We start from the raw sequence: 14,270 nt of genomic DNA, 5'->3' as shown, positions 1-14,270 counted from the left end.
ATTCTTTGTCCAGGCTTTCAAACTCCTGTATCTTCTCCAAAAAGGGAGGAGAGAGCAAAAGGGATGGTCACACAATCCTGAAACTTCCAATATTGGGGATCAGGATGGAGGAAATGTTATGACCAATAATAACTGTCTGAGGTTTGCCAGTCAGGACGTTTAGAGGTGAGAGTATTCAGTACTATGGTGATGGGCTGTAGTCGGTGAAGAGCATCCAAACACAGGTATTCTCAATATCAAGGTAACCCACAGCTGGATGTAGTGCAAGGGAAATGTGTCTTCCATAGATGCAAATTGGAAGGGGTCTATAATGACCACATATGGTCCATTACCAATCTTTCAAAGCATTTGATTATGGTCGAATTCTGGAGCTGCTGGTGGTAGTCATTGAGACGGGTTACTTTAATTTTCTTTGGTTATTTTGATTCCCTCATAGAATGGAATGTTTTATAAGGAATAACTGAGCAGGCTGAAGTTAGGGTGAGAGGTGATCTTATCAAAACAAGATTCTGAGGAGATTGCACAGTAGATACTGAGAAATTGTTCTCCATGTGAGGGAATCCAGAATTAGGGAGTTCGATTCTGGATAATAGACAATAGGTGCAGGTTAGGCCATTCGGCCCTTCGAGCCAGCACCGCCATTCAATGTGATCATGCCTGATCATCCCCAATCAGTACCCCATTCCTGCCTTCTCCCCATATCCCCCGACTCCGCTATCTTTAAGAGCCCTATCTAGCTCTCTCTTGAAAGTATCCAGAGAACCGGCCTCCGAGGCAGAGAATTCCACAGACATAAGCTATCTTTTACTTAAGATAAAAGAGGAGATTCTTATCTCCAGTGCCACGAATCTGAGTCCAAAACCATGGGACCTGTCGAAGCCGCAAAAGATGATATCTGGACTTTGGAAAGGCAAAGGTCATGAGAAATTAAACAGGAAAATCAGAATCGTATCAGTTATCGTTAGTGAATAGCAGAAGATGAGCTTGTGAATAGCTCGAGGAGGTGACTCTTGCTCCTATTTCTTATTTGGTTAAATGACCATAAACACTTTAGGACTTCAAAGTCTTGCAAGTCTTTCATGTCCATATAAGAGGGAACCATGCAATGAGCCTCTAATTTAAATACCAAATCCAGCCAATGTCATCCCCTCCCGGAGGTGCAAGATCATATCTAACTGCATTAGACTATTCTGTTCCATGTTCTTACCCATGAGTAATATCTCATTAACACAACAATCTCAAAACAGGTTATATGACAATCTTCTATTCTGAATGTGGAGCAAGAATCCAACATCTCAGAGATGAGACACAACGATTTTGACCTTCTCAGAGGAACTAGTTGTTCAAAATGTCTGCAGCTGTTCCTCCTTCAGTTGGCACCATAATCTCTTCTGAATTTTTATAGCTATAAATGTTCTGGGTTAAATTTCAAGATTAAGCTCCCAATATCAAAGTCGCAGCCCTTATAAGCAGCTGTACGCAAGCAACACATCACCTGTTTGAATCATCATCTCTCACTATGCCAACAAAAACAATGGAATGGTCATTCGAGCAATGAAAGAGCCAGCCAAATGTCTCGCAGTAAACACAGGTTTGATGGCTCATTCAATGGTTACACACAGCAGAAGGCGTACTAAGACCTAGAGCAACCTCCTACAACAAACCTACTATCCCTAGAACAAGTCAAAATAAAGCCCACTGCACTCAATATCAAGCTTATACCTTTCAGAAAAGGCATCTAAAACTGCACACAATGTCAAAAAAGTCCTATATAAATACATTATGTTCTACGTAAATTACACTTGTCATGATAAAGCCAACATACTACCTACTGTACAAATCACATATTGCATCTGTCTACAGGCTTTCAATGAATTCCAAATACATCTGAACAACATTACCCAATCTCTGACTTATCTGAACCACCTACATGCCATGTGTCCAAGCCTGTATCTCCCACCCATGACGATGTTCCAGTCCTCCCGCACTTTCTATTTTCTCTCCCCAAGACCAACAATCCCATCTCCAACTCCCTCCCACCAACTCCTCCCTGGTAATCCTTCTCCCAATATTGGTCCCTTCTTCCCAAGTAATCTCCTCCCAAATTTACATGGTCTGTTACCTGCACTACCTACAAGAGTTGCTAATGAAGAAATGGCATTTTCTGCCACCTGGTGGCTTTCTTTGGTCTCTTGCATGGTGGAATATACCAGACTCAAAATGAGATCTACTCTGCTAATTAAGCCAAGAATTGAATGTTCTTGAGTTCGATCACAACTATCTAAACCGCAATTACCAAATTAGTAAAGTAGGGTCCATTAGGGACCAAAATGAAAATCTTTGTGTGGGGCCAGAAACGAGTTGTTAAATGAATATTTAATGTCATAATTGAATATAGAGAAAGACATTGCAGTTAGAAAATTTAGAGAGGGAGATGGTGGAACTCTATAACAAATTCTCACCAAGGAAGTTATTAGACGTCTTATTGGGCATAAATAGATGAAATAAATCTCTCAAGACCGGATAACAACATCCCTGACTGCTATAGGACAAGGGCATTGCCGAAACTTTAGACATGTTTATATCTTCTCTGGCCATAGTTGCTGGATGACTGGAGAACAATAAATGTGGTACCTTTATTCAACAAGAGCATCAGGTACGTCAGTTAATTACAGACCAGCGAGTACAACATTAGCGGCGAGGAAATTATAGAATCACATTTATATATTGTGAAAAAAATTAATGACAGGTATAATTTACGCGCATCAGGCATACATATCATAATGAACAATATTGCATCCTCATTTGAGAATGGTCTGGAGATTCAACACAGAAGCCACTGTTGTGACACTTTCAGGCTACTGGAAATATCATTGTTCATACCTACAGCTAGAGGACTCGATACATGAAGACAAACATATTCTGTAGTCTCCCTCCTGCAAAAAGTAACATTCTACGCCATGTACCTTGTAATCGTTACTTTGACAAGCAAGTCCTAACATATCATTAAAATGTTAACAATAAAAAATCCTAAAATTAAAAAAGAAAGCAAGGCTTTAGGTCTTATTTGACTCATTTGATTGAATTTTGAGAGAAGGTGACCAAATGTGTCATTGTGGTCAATGTGCTCGATGTAATCCCAGTGGGTGTCAATCAGGCCTTTGACATGGAAGATTGGTGCAAAATTAAGAGCCCAGGGGATCCAAGGCAATTTACCAAATTGCCTCAGAGATTGGCTTGAGGGGGGAGAGTGATGATTGTTTTTGTGATTCCAAGACTGCACCAGTGGTGTACCATAGGGATTGGCACTGGGACGTGTTGTTTATGATATACAATAAAACACTGAACGAGTACATCGCACATGATTAGTAATTTCTCAGGTAACACGATTGCTGGTGTTGTTGACAAATAGGAGTGTAGTATTTGGCTATGGGATGATAATAATTATTGATCATAAGATGGGCAGAGAAATGTACTATGGAATTTGACCCTGAGAAATCTGCATTATATTTTAGGCAGACTAATACAATTAGAATATACCCAATAAATACTAGGATCCCAAGAGGGGCCTTGGTGTACACGTTCAAGTATCCTTGAAGATAGTAAAACATGTAGATAAAATGGTGAAGGCAGCATACTAGATACAGTACATTCAGAAAGTATTCAGACCCCTTCACTTTTTCCACATTTTGTTACGTTACAGCCTTATTTTAAAATGGATTAAATTCTTTTTTTTTTAATCATCAATCTACACACAATACCCCAGAATGAAGAAGCGAAAACAGGTGTTTACAAATTTTTACAGTAATTAAAAATAAATAATTAAAATATCACATTTACATAAATATTCAGACCCCTTGCTAGGACACTCAAAATTGAGCTTAGGTTCATCCTGCTTCCATTGATTATCCTTGAGATGTTTCTACACCATGATTGGAGACCACCAGTGGTAAATTAAATTGATTGGACATGATTTGGAAAGGCACACACCTGTCTATACAAGGTCCCACAGTTGACAGTGCACGTCAGAGCAAAAACCATGTCATGAAGATGAAGGAATTGTCCGTAGACCTCTGAGACAGGATTGTGTCGAGACACAGATCTGGGGAAGGGTATAAAACAATTTCTGCAGCATTGCAGGTCCCGAAGAGCACAGTCGCCTCCGTCATTCTTAAATGGAAGAACTTTGGAACCGCCAGGACTCTTCATAGACCTGGCCACCTGGCCAAACTGAGCAATGGGGGGGGGGGGAAGGGTCTTGGTCAGGGAGGTGACCAAGAACCCGATGGTCACTCTGTCAGAGCTCCAGAGTTCCTCTGTGGAGATGGGAGAACCTTCCAGCAGGACAACTATATCTGCAGCACTCGACCAATCAGGCCTTTATGATAAAGTGGCCAGACGGAAGCCACTCCTCAGTAAAAGGCACATGACAGCCCACTTGGACTTTGCCAAAACGCATGAGAAACAAGATTCTCTGGTCTGATGAAACCAAGATTGAACACTTTGGCCTGAATGCCAAGCTTCACATCCAGAGGAAACCACGCACCGCTCATCACCTGGCCAATACCATACCTATTTTGAAGCTTGGTGGTGGCAGCATCATGCTGTGAGGATGTTTTTCAGAGGCAAGTACTGGGAAACTAGTCAGAATCGAGGGAAAGATGAACGAAGCAAAGTGCAGCGAGATCCTTGATGAAAACCTGCTCCAGAGCATTCTGGATCTCAGACTGGGGTGGAGGTTCACCTTCCAACAGGACAACGACCCTAAGCACACAGCCAAGACAACGCAGGAGTTGCTTCGTGACAAGTCTGTGAATGTCCTCGAGTGGCCCAGCCAGAGCCCGGACTTGTACCTGATCGAACATCTCTGGAGGGACCTGAAAATAGCTGTGCATCGATGCTCTCCATTCAACCTGACAGAGCTTGAGATGTTCTGCAGAGAAGAATGGGAGAAATTACCCAAATACAGGTGTGCCAAGCTTATAACCAAGAAGTCCCTCTTGGGATCCTAATCATACCCACAAAGACTTGAGGTTGTAATCAATGGAAAATGTGCCTCAGCAAAGTACTGAGTAAAGGGTCTGAATACTTATGTAAATGTGTTATTTCTTTTTAATTACTTTAAATTACTCTAACACCTGTTTTCGCTTTTTTATTATGGGGTTTTATTACTTTTTAATTCTGGGGTATTGTGTGTAGATTGATGATTAAATTTTTTTTTTTTAATCCATTTTAGAATAAGGTTGTAACGCAACAAAATGTGGAAAAAGTGAATGGGTCTGGATACTTTCTGAATACACTATAGGTTTAGGGTGATAGGGGAAAGATTTAATAGGAACCAAGTGGACAACTTTTTCACTTAGGGAGTTGGGTGTAGGGAACAAACTGTCAGAAGAGGTAGTTGAAACAGAATTAAAAGGACATTTAGCCTGGTACATAGATAGGAAAGGTTTAAAGCGATATGGGTAAGACATGTGACTAGTGTAGATAGGAAACCTTGATTGGCATGGATGAATTGAGCCGAAGGACCCTTTCAGTGCTGTTTGACTAAGATTCTAAATTCAACAGGAAAAGTGCAAATTTATTAGACGTTCATACAATGTAAATATAATCCAACAAACCTCACTGGTTGCCATCAAAAGCTGAAAATCCCCACATATCTAAACAGCACAGAGTGCAACCACTGTCATAGTCATTGCTCATTTATTCATCCATTTGCAGGATCTGTGCATTATTAGAAACAAGGAACTATAGATACTGGTTTACAAAAAAAGACAAAGTGCTGGAGTAACTCAGCGGGTCAGGCAGCATCTCCTCGAGAATGTGAATCGGTATTCTTTCAGATCTGAAGGAGGGTCCCGATCCAAAACGTCACAAATCCATGTTCTCCAGGAGATGCTGCTTAACCTGCTGAGTTACTCCAGCACTTTGTCTTTTTCTGAGCACAGCTACTCAAGCCAACATTAATTCCCAATGCCTCAATTCCTTAAATGATAGTCCTTCTGTTGAAGGTGCTTCAACAATGTTATTGGGGGGAGAACATGACAGATTAGGTCCAGTGACAAAGAAATATATTTCTAATGCAGGATTAACAGCGATTTAGGGGCAACATGTAGATAGCAGTGTTGACATGAGCTTGCTGACTGGTGCATTTTGGTGGTAGGGGTAATGTGCTTGAAAGATGCTGTAGAGATAGCCTTGTACGGGTTTAAAAGGGATTTTTAAAGATTTAGGACCATACACAAAAGAGAGCGAGTGTGGATAAAAATCAAAAGAGAAGTTCCTTACCACAGAACTTGCAAAATAACCCCAAATCCTTGACAATAATGTCAATTTGAAAATAGTTCATAAAAAAATGAACCTACACAACAGGTTTTCTGCCAATATCTTGATTCTTCATGTTTTTATCCAAAACACTCTCATTACGCCACAAATCCTCAGCCCAATAAGTCAATTCTTCTCCCCCATCTAGAAAGGCTCTCCTTACACCTCCCACCAATTCCAGCAGTAGTTACGATGAAAAGCACAAACATTTATTGTGGAGCCCCTCAAGCTCCAGCTCAAACCATTTGCCTTTTTTGGTCTTCTTGACACTGCATCACCAACGCTCGCCTGAACTTTTGCATTTTTTGAGATCCAAATATCCTTCATACCCACCCTCCCTAGGAACACTAACATTTGCCTATTCCTATAATAAAATCTTTCCAAACATAAACATCTCCCAAATAGTTTCTGGAAAATATTAAAACTGCATACATCGGAATATAAAATAATCAACCATAAGGGGGAAATTAACTTAAAATAGAGGCAGGGATAGTGGACGGAAAGAGGCAAAAAGAGCTGGCAACAAAAAGAATGCTTATCTTGAATGTATGTTGGCCTTATCAGGACATAAGAGTAACGTGGTTGGCAAGTGTAACACTGGCAATTGCTCACCCACATTATTCCTATAGCATCACCCAAACCCATAACCTCTAACAGTCATTTCCCGTATGGGAATATGACAATTGCAGATTCTCCTCCAAGTCACCCCGACTTGGAGACATCATTGGTCCACTGTGCCGGGTCTAAATGCTGGATTCCCCAATCTGAACTGAACTACAGGAGTACCTTCTGCAGACACACTGGCAATTCAAGGTGGTGGCACACCAACATTTTCTCAAAGATAATTAGGAAGGGTAATAAATGATGGCCTTGTTATTGACATTCACATACCGAGAAATACATGAAAAAATGCTTCTCTTGTTGGCTACATATGGATACTTTTTCCTGCTGTTGTTTGGCTTAATAGGTTTATACAACTTGTAAACTGTGCATTAGTAGTTCCTTAAAAGTTAGCTACTGCTTTTTTATTACTTATTATTTCGATGTGGTTCCCCAATCTATTATTGATAACTCACAGCTTACAGCTTAATAGGTTATTTAAATACAGGTATTCATCCAAATAGTTTCCAAACTATATATGAAATTCTTCTTAGATCTTCCAGATCACTAATTATTCTTCTCACCCCAGTATGCTTCATGGACACACTGATTTAGAACACTTCCCCTCCACCAGTCTGAAGAATCATCCTAATCCAAAACGTCACCTATCCACATTCTCCAGAGATGTCGCCTCACCCACCATTATTCCAGCACTGCGCGTTTTTTTAATAAACAGCATCTGCAGTTCCTCGTGTCCATTTTACTGCTCCATTGTAAAATCTCCTCAAGCAATGGGCAGCACCATGGTGTAACAACAGAGCTACTGCCTTACAGCGCCAGATACCCGGGTTCGATCCTAACTAAGGGTGCTTGGCTGTATGAGGTTTGTGCGTTCTCCCAGTGAGCTGCGTGGGTTTTCTCCGAGATCTTCGCTTTCCTCCTGCTCCAAGAATGTACAGGTTTGTATCTTAATTGGCATGATATAAATATAAAATTGTCCCTCGTGTGTGCAGGGTAGTGTTAATGTGCGGGGATTGCTAGTCGGTCATGCATTCATTGGGCCGAAGGGTCTGTTTCCGTACTATATCACTAAACGAGACCATCGACCCGTAATGTTAACCGTTTCTCCCTCCACAGATACTGCATAACCTGCTGAACATCTCAAGCACTTGCAGATTATACAGAACCTACAATGTGAATAGTAAAGCAAAACCATGTTGATTATTCCATACTTCAGATGTTGTAGAGATCTATACCTGCATGCAGGAAGACTTGGACAAGTACTGGCACAGGATGTTAAGTGACAAATGACAGTCACAATATGCAAATGGACATATTGAACAACTACACATCAATCACTAAATACACCACGATAAATATTGTAACAGGTATAATAGTCCAGAAACTTAACTGACTAACCATTTAAATACAGCAGCTATAAGAAGGGCCAACCTCCTGCCTACCAAAAAGGATGGTAAAGTGTCCTGCACGTGGCTGGATGAGTAAATTTCCACAAACAGCTGAACACCACCTAGGAAGCAATTTGCTTGACTGGTATGCAACCTCTGGCAAAGATTCCCTCCCTCCACCGTGGCAGCAGTGTACACCAGCTACAAAGTGCAATGCAGCAACTCCCCAAGGCTCCTTGCCAAATCTGAGACCCTGCCTTCTAGAAAATACGTACAGAAGGCACATGAAAATACCACTACCGAGTTACATACAATCCCAAGCTGAAAACAGACCAATGATGGAACTTAAATAATGGTATTAACATTTTAAGAAATAGAAAATGCCAGCAAACTGGTCAATGACAGCCCCACAATGTTGGCAGTGGCATATTTTGCAATGACAATGCATTTAACGAGTTGCAAGATTGCCAGACAAATAAGCAAACAAGAGAATTGGGAGTAGTTTAGATTTCAGCAAGTGAGGCCAACGAAATTGATTATGAGATAAAAAGTGTAATCATCCAGGGAATACAAGTAGTTAGTAAATCATTTTATAAATACATAAAAATAAAAAAGGTTCATGTAGCCAGCTGTCAACTCCCTATGGGAGAACTCAAATGGGGAGAACTCACTGGTGCATTAATTAAAGGAAAAAAAATGGTGCTTCTAATTTAATTAAAGAAGTCACAAATATCTTTCAAAAATAGGGAACCAAGAACCTAATCAAGGTGAGAAAATATAAGTTAGGGAGACACAAAACTGCAGATATTGGTTTACAAATATAAACACAAAGTGCTGGAGTAACTCAGCGGGTCAGGCAGCATCTGTGGAGGACACAATACAGGAAAGGTATCGGGTTGGCACCCTTCTTCAGACTGATTGTGATGGGGGAGTGGGTGGGAGAAAGCTAGAAAAGAGGTGAAAGCCAGACAAAGTTTGGCAAGTGATAGGTGGATACAGGTGAAGGGGGGTTTGATTTGGCAAATGGGTGGACGAAGGCTAGATATGAAAGTTGGACAATAGGGTGTCAGACAAGTAAAACAGTGGGAGGGTGTCAGGATGGAGGGATATTTGTGGAAGGCAAGGGAGGGGTTTGTTACATAAAAGTGGAGAATTCACTATTTAAATTTAATATCAGTTCCAAAAGCTATAAATTCAGAGAGACCAATAATTTGCATTGCAGAATACAAAAGGTAGCTATGGAAATGGTGGGAACATTGGTTCATTTACCAGAATGCTAGATTATGAAATAGTTCTCGGATTGAAGATGACAAATATGACCCCACTATCTACAAAAGCAGGGAGGGAGAGAGAAAGCAAGAATCTATAGACTAACACCAGTTTAACCCATCAGTTGTCAGCTGCTAGATGCTATTATGAAAGAAATAACATACTTGGAAAATACCAAAGGAATTTGGCAAAATCTACATGGATTTTTGGCCGCTTTAATCTGCCTGATTTTTTCCGACTGTAAAGGACTTGGATTTTAAGAACCACTTTGATAATATCACACAGATGATGTTAACACTTAAATTTAAGCATACATTGAAGGTACTGGCAAGGGGTGAAAATTGTTTGGCAAACAAGTACAGGGAGAATAAGTTTCTTGGCATTAATATTGTGCCATTAATGCTACTGTCGTGAACAATCCGTATTGACGCAACGATGAACTCACACCTATGCTGCTACTTCCTTTGGTAACTGAAGAAATTCAGCATGTCCACAAATGACTGTTACAAGGTTCAACAGATACACCACAGAAGCATACCGTCGGGTTGCATCACAGCCTGGTTTGGTAACAGCTCTGCCCAACACCGCAAGAAATATTAGAGTTGTAGATGTAGTCCAGTCCATCACATAGAACAGACTTCCCACCATTGACGCCACTTACATTTCACACGGCCTCAATCAAAAAAACAACCATCAAATCAAAGACATGTCCCACCCCGGCCATTCCTTCTTCCCGCTGCTCCTGTCATGCAAAAAGAACAAAAGAGCACACCACCAGACTCGAGAACAGATTCTTCCCCTTTGTTATCAGGCTTCTGAACAGATCTTCTATAAGCTAAGGTACTGTCTAATTAATTTCTATTCTATTGCAGACATTGGATTTTGTCTATCGAACAATAGTTCAGCAATGTTGAGAACTATATTCTGCACTCTATCTTCCAATTTGTTCTATAAATTATACTAGCGGTTGGCCTGATTGTATTTATGTATGGTATTACCCGATATGATTGGAAACATGCAAAACAAAGCTTTTGGCTGCACACCCATATGTGACAAAAATAAACCTAATCCTAAGAATCAGAGGGTTTATAAATTATCAATGATTTAGATAAGGCAACAGCCTGTAATATTTCAAAGTCAACAAGCATCAGTAATTGAGTGAGATAGTGAACAGTGAGCAGAATATAAAGAGGTTCCAACATACAAGCAGATCAACTGGCTATGTCAGTTGGCTAAGTTATGCTCACCGGCATAGATGGCTACCAAACCTATCAGAAGCTTTGATTCAGAATGTCCGTGACATGCAAAATCAAAAGTTTAGCAATTAAGAGCAGTATCTCACAATTAAAAAATATTTAATTGAGTTAATACAAAGTATTAAATAACCGTTGCTTCAGTCTTTATCCCTACAATTTATTGGAGTTGCTGCTCATTCACCAAAGCCTCAATAAAAATGTTTGCAAATTGTTACCTGTTCACATGATCAGCACAGTTGCAAAATCACCCAAGAATGGTTAACTCAGGAAATTGATGCTCAACACTGAAACCAAAACTTGGAGCATTTCCCCACAAATTACAGCCCATTGTTTTGTTAATCCTGGCACTTTCTCAGTTAAATATCTCTCAATCACCCCCACCCTCCTCCCTCATGTAATCACCCTTCTCATATCTGGGGAAAAGAGCCCACTCTGTTCTATTATTCCTGCAGTATTATTTTGTGGTCCTGGTACAGCTTTGCAAATCAGTTTTTACAATTAAGCCAATGTTTCCATGTCCTTTTATAATTTGGAAACTGGAACAGGAACATAGTCTAAACATAACCACAGATAGCATTAACACAAGTTCTCTGCTATCTGGTTTTATCTTGCTACCAATAACTCAATGCTTGATTTGCATTGTTTTATGGGCTAGTCATTGGGCATTGCTTCTTGAAGTGATTATACTACATCCATAAATGGTGCTTTCCTGAAAGACTATCAGTCACAGTGCCCTCCATAATGTTTGGGACAAAGACCCATCATTTATTTATTTGCTTCTGTACTCCACAATTTGAGATTTGTAATAGAAAAAAATCACGTGGTTAAAGTGCACATTGTCAGATTTGAATAAAGGCCATTTTTATACATTTTGGTTTCACCAGCTAGAAATTACAGCTGTGTTTATAGGGTCTGTTATTGGTTTACTTCAAGATACATTTCTTTAACAAGGGCAACTTCTTCATGACTGTACTAAAACTTCTAAGATATTAATTACATGTTTCTTAAAGAGACTGTTGTGTGGGATTACTCTGTGGCAAATAACCAAATTGGAGAAGAATCATCATTGCCACATGCTTGGAACTATTAGTTGGTATATCCCAAAACTGATCTGTAACCAGAAGATGCATATCTTATTAGCTAACTCAAACAAAAATCTTGCCAATCCTCTGGGTCAGAGGAGAAAGGAGGCAGAAACAAAGACCGATTTGTGTCTACAAACATTCTCTCATTGAAAAGTATGTCATCTTACCACACAAGGCGACTAGTAATCTGAAGCAAAGGTTATCCTTGCAGGAAATACTCCATATAGGTGACGACAGTATTCAAGAATCTGAAGAGAGAAAAGAACAATCATGTAAAGGATGGAAGATGTTCAGTTTTCTCTCATTTGAATGTTCACTAAATGATAAATTAGATTTCTAGCTTTAATGCGATACTCTTCACTCCCAAAAGATGAGCAGAATTTTCAGATGTCATAGACCCATCAGTACTTCATGGGGTCAGTTTACACCAACAGATTGCTCATATGATTATGGATACAGTTCCTTTGTGCGACAAGTATTAAATGGGGTCACGTAGCAGGGTTTGGAAATAAATGAAAATAAATTTAATCTTGATTATCTGAAATGCATCTTAAGCATTAAATGCTCAAAATGCTTTATCGCATTTGAGTATAATAGTTAGAGTTCCAATTGTGCATAAAGAACTGTTGGTACTTCCAATGTAATCAGCTCCTAAACATGTATAACAAAGTATGTGTTTAAACTGAAGATAGACATAAAATGCTGGAGTAACTCAGCAGGGCAGGCAGCATCTCTGGAGAGAAGGAATGGGTGACCTTTCGGATCGAGACCCTACTTCACACTTGTCAGGGGAAAGGGAAACGAGAGATATAGACGGTGATGCAGAGATATAAAACAAATGAATGAAAGATAGCCAAAAAAGTAACGATGATAAAGGAATCAGGCCATTTGTTAGCTGTTTGCTAGGTGAGAACAAGAAGCTGGTGCGACTTGGGTGTGGGAGGGAAGAGAGAGAGGGAATACAGGGGTCACTTGAAGTTAGAGAAATCAATATTCATACCCCTGGGTTGTAAGCTGCCCAAGCAAAATAATTTGATTGTCATCTCATAATTGTCCCCATTCTTTCTCTCCAGAGATGCTGCCTGTTCCACTGAGTTTCTCCAGCATGTTATGTCTATCTTCTATAACAAAGTACTGTTCTGTTCAGACCATACAGACGACACTCCGTCGACAGCCTAGTCGCCTATAGTCGCCAAAAAGCCTAAGTGGGACAGGCCCATAACTGTTGAATCCACAAATCAGACTGAAATTGGGGGAACTTTACAACTAAGTTGATATTGTGGCATACAACAGTATATAAAAAGGAACTGTGTCATGGCATGTAATAAATGCTATAAAACATTATTTTATATAACACCTTTGTATAACAACAATAGTTGTACATCAGGATAGCCAAGATAGCCTTTCACATATTCTTACTGTGCTATAATATTTCTTTGGTATAAAAACATTTGTCTGCAGAGAACAAATATCCATATTAAAAGTTTGCAATAAAACTATTGAGAATTTTTGGTAATTCAGCAACCAGCTTGCCGGCTAATGTTTATGTTCCCTTTCAACTCAGCAGAGCGATGGTCGTACGTCTTCCTTTCAACTTATCTAGTTCACAGAACAATTTATCATATTGTATAACATCTTAAAAAATGAATTTGAAGAGTGTCATGGGCCAGAAAAACCATGGCTGATTATTGGAGAATTATGCGGACTGGCATTGTTTTAGATGATAGCATATAAAATTCTCATTACAATAGAACGCTGCAAAAAGAAGTGCTCTGTATACACAAGGTTGTGCATAACGTATATAACACTGTTTATTACATGGCAATGACAGTTCCTTTCATGTAATACTGTATGACACAGTCAGAAACAAGGAACTGCGGATGCTGGTTTACAATAAAACATAGTGCTGGAGTAACTCTGTGGGTCAGGCAGCATCTCTGGAGAACATGGATTGGTGACACTTTGGGTCAAGACCCTTTTTCAAATTCTGAAGAAAGGTCCCAACCCGAAACGTCAGAGATGCTGCCTGACCCGCTGAGTAACTCCACAACTTTGTGTTTTATTATACTGCATCATTAATATTGCTATGCATTTGCTCAAAAATCTTTAGAAGTCTGCTCCAGAAAACCACGTGTTAACTTACTAAATTCTGAGACATTCAAAGCCTTGATGGAGATTCAGAACTCAATCAGCGAATGATGAAAAATAAGCAGCACGGGTTGTGATCTTTACATTCCAATGCAGCATCCCGTGAAACACTGGGTATGTTGTTCAAGCCAGCCAATCTCAATTACGCAGCAATCCAACATTTAACCCAAACTAGGCAT

At 39.8% G+C, this 14,270-nt stretch overlaps 1 protein-coding gene across 7 annotated transcripts in view; it reads right to left on the bottom strand.

The window, feature by feature from the left end:
• The window catches only part of thrap3 (thyroid hormone receptor associated protein 3), a 113,690-nt gene that overhangs the window by 53,565 nt on the left and 45,855 nt on the right, over positions 1 to 14,270 (bottom strand). For 5 of the 7 annotated variants that reach the window (XM_033045446.1, XM_033045452.1, XM_033045450.1 and 2 more), the window contains exon 3: positions 12,111 to 12,191. The exons of the other annotated variants lie outside the window; for them this stretch is intronic. The gene's annotated coding sequence lies outside the window, so the exon portion shown is untranslated. The remainder of the gene's footprint in view (positions 1 to 12,110; positions 12,192 to 14,270) is intronic. 7 annotated transcript variants of the gene reach the window in all.

The sequence above is a fragment of the Amblyraja radiata genome, chromosome 27 (genome assembly GCF_010909765.2).
Source record: "Amblyraja radiata isolate CabotCenter1 chromosome 27, sAmbRad1.1.pri, whole genome shotgun sequence".
Lineage (NCBI taxonomy): Eukaryota > Metazoa > Chordata > Chondrichthyes > Rajiformes > Rajidae > Amblyraja > Amblyraja radiata.
Note: the sequence above shows the minus strand (reverse complement) of the source record. Positions and strands in the feature narration are given on the sequence as shown.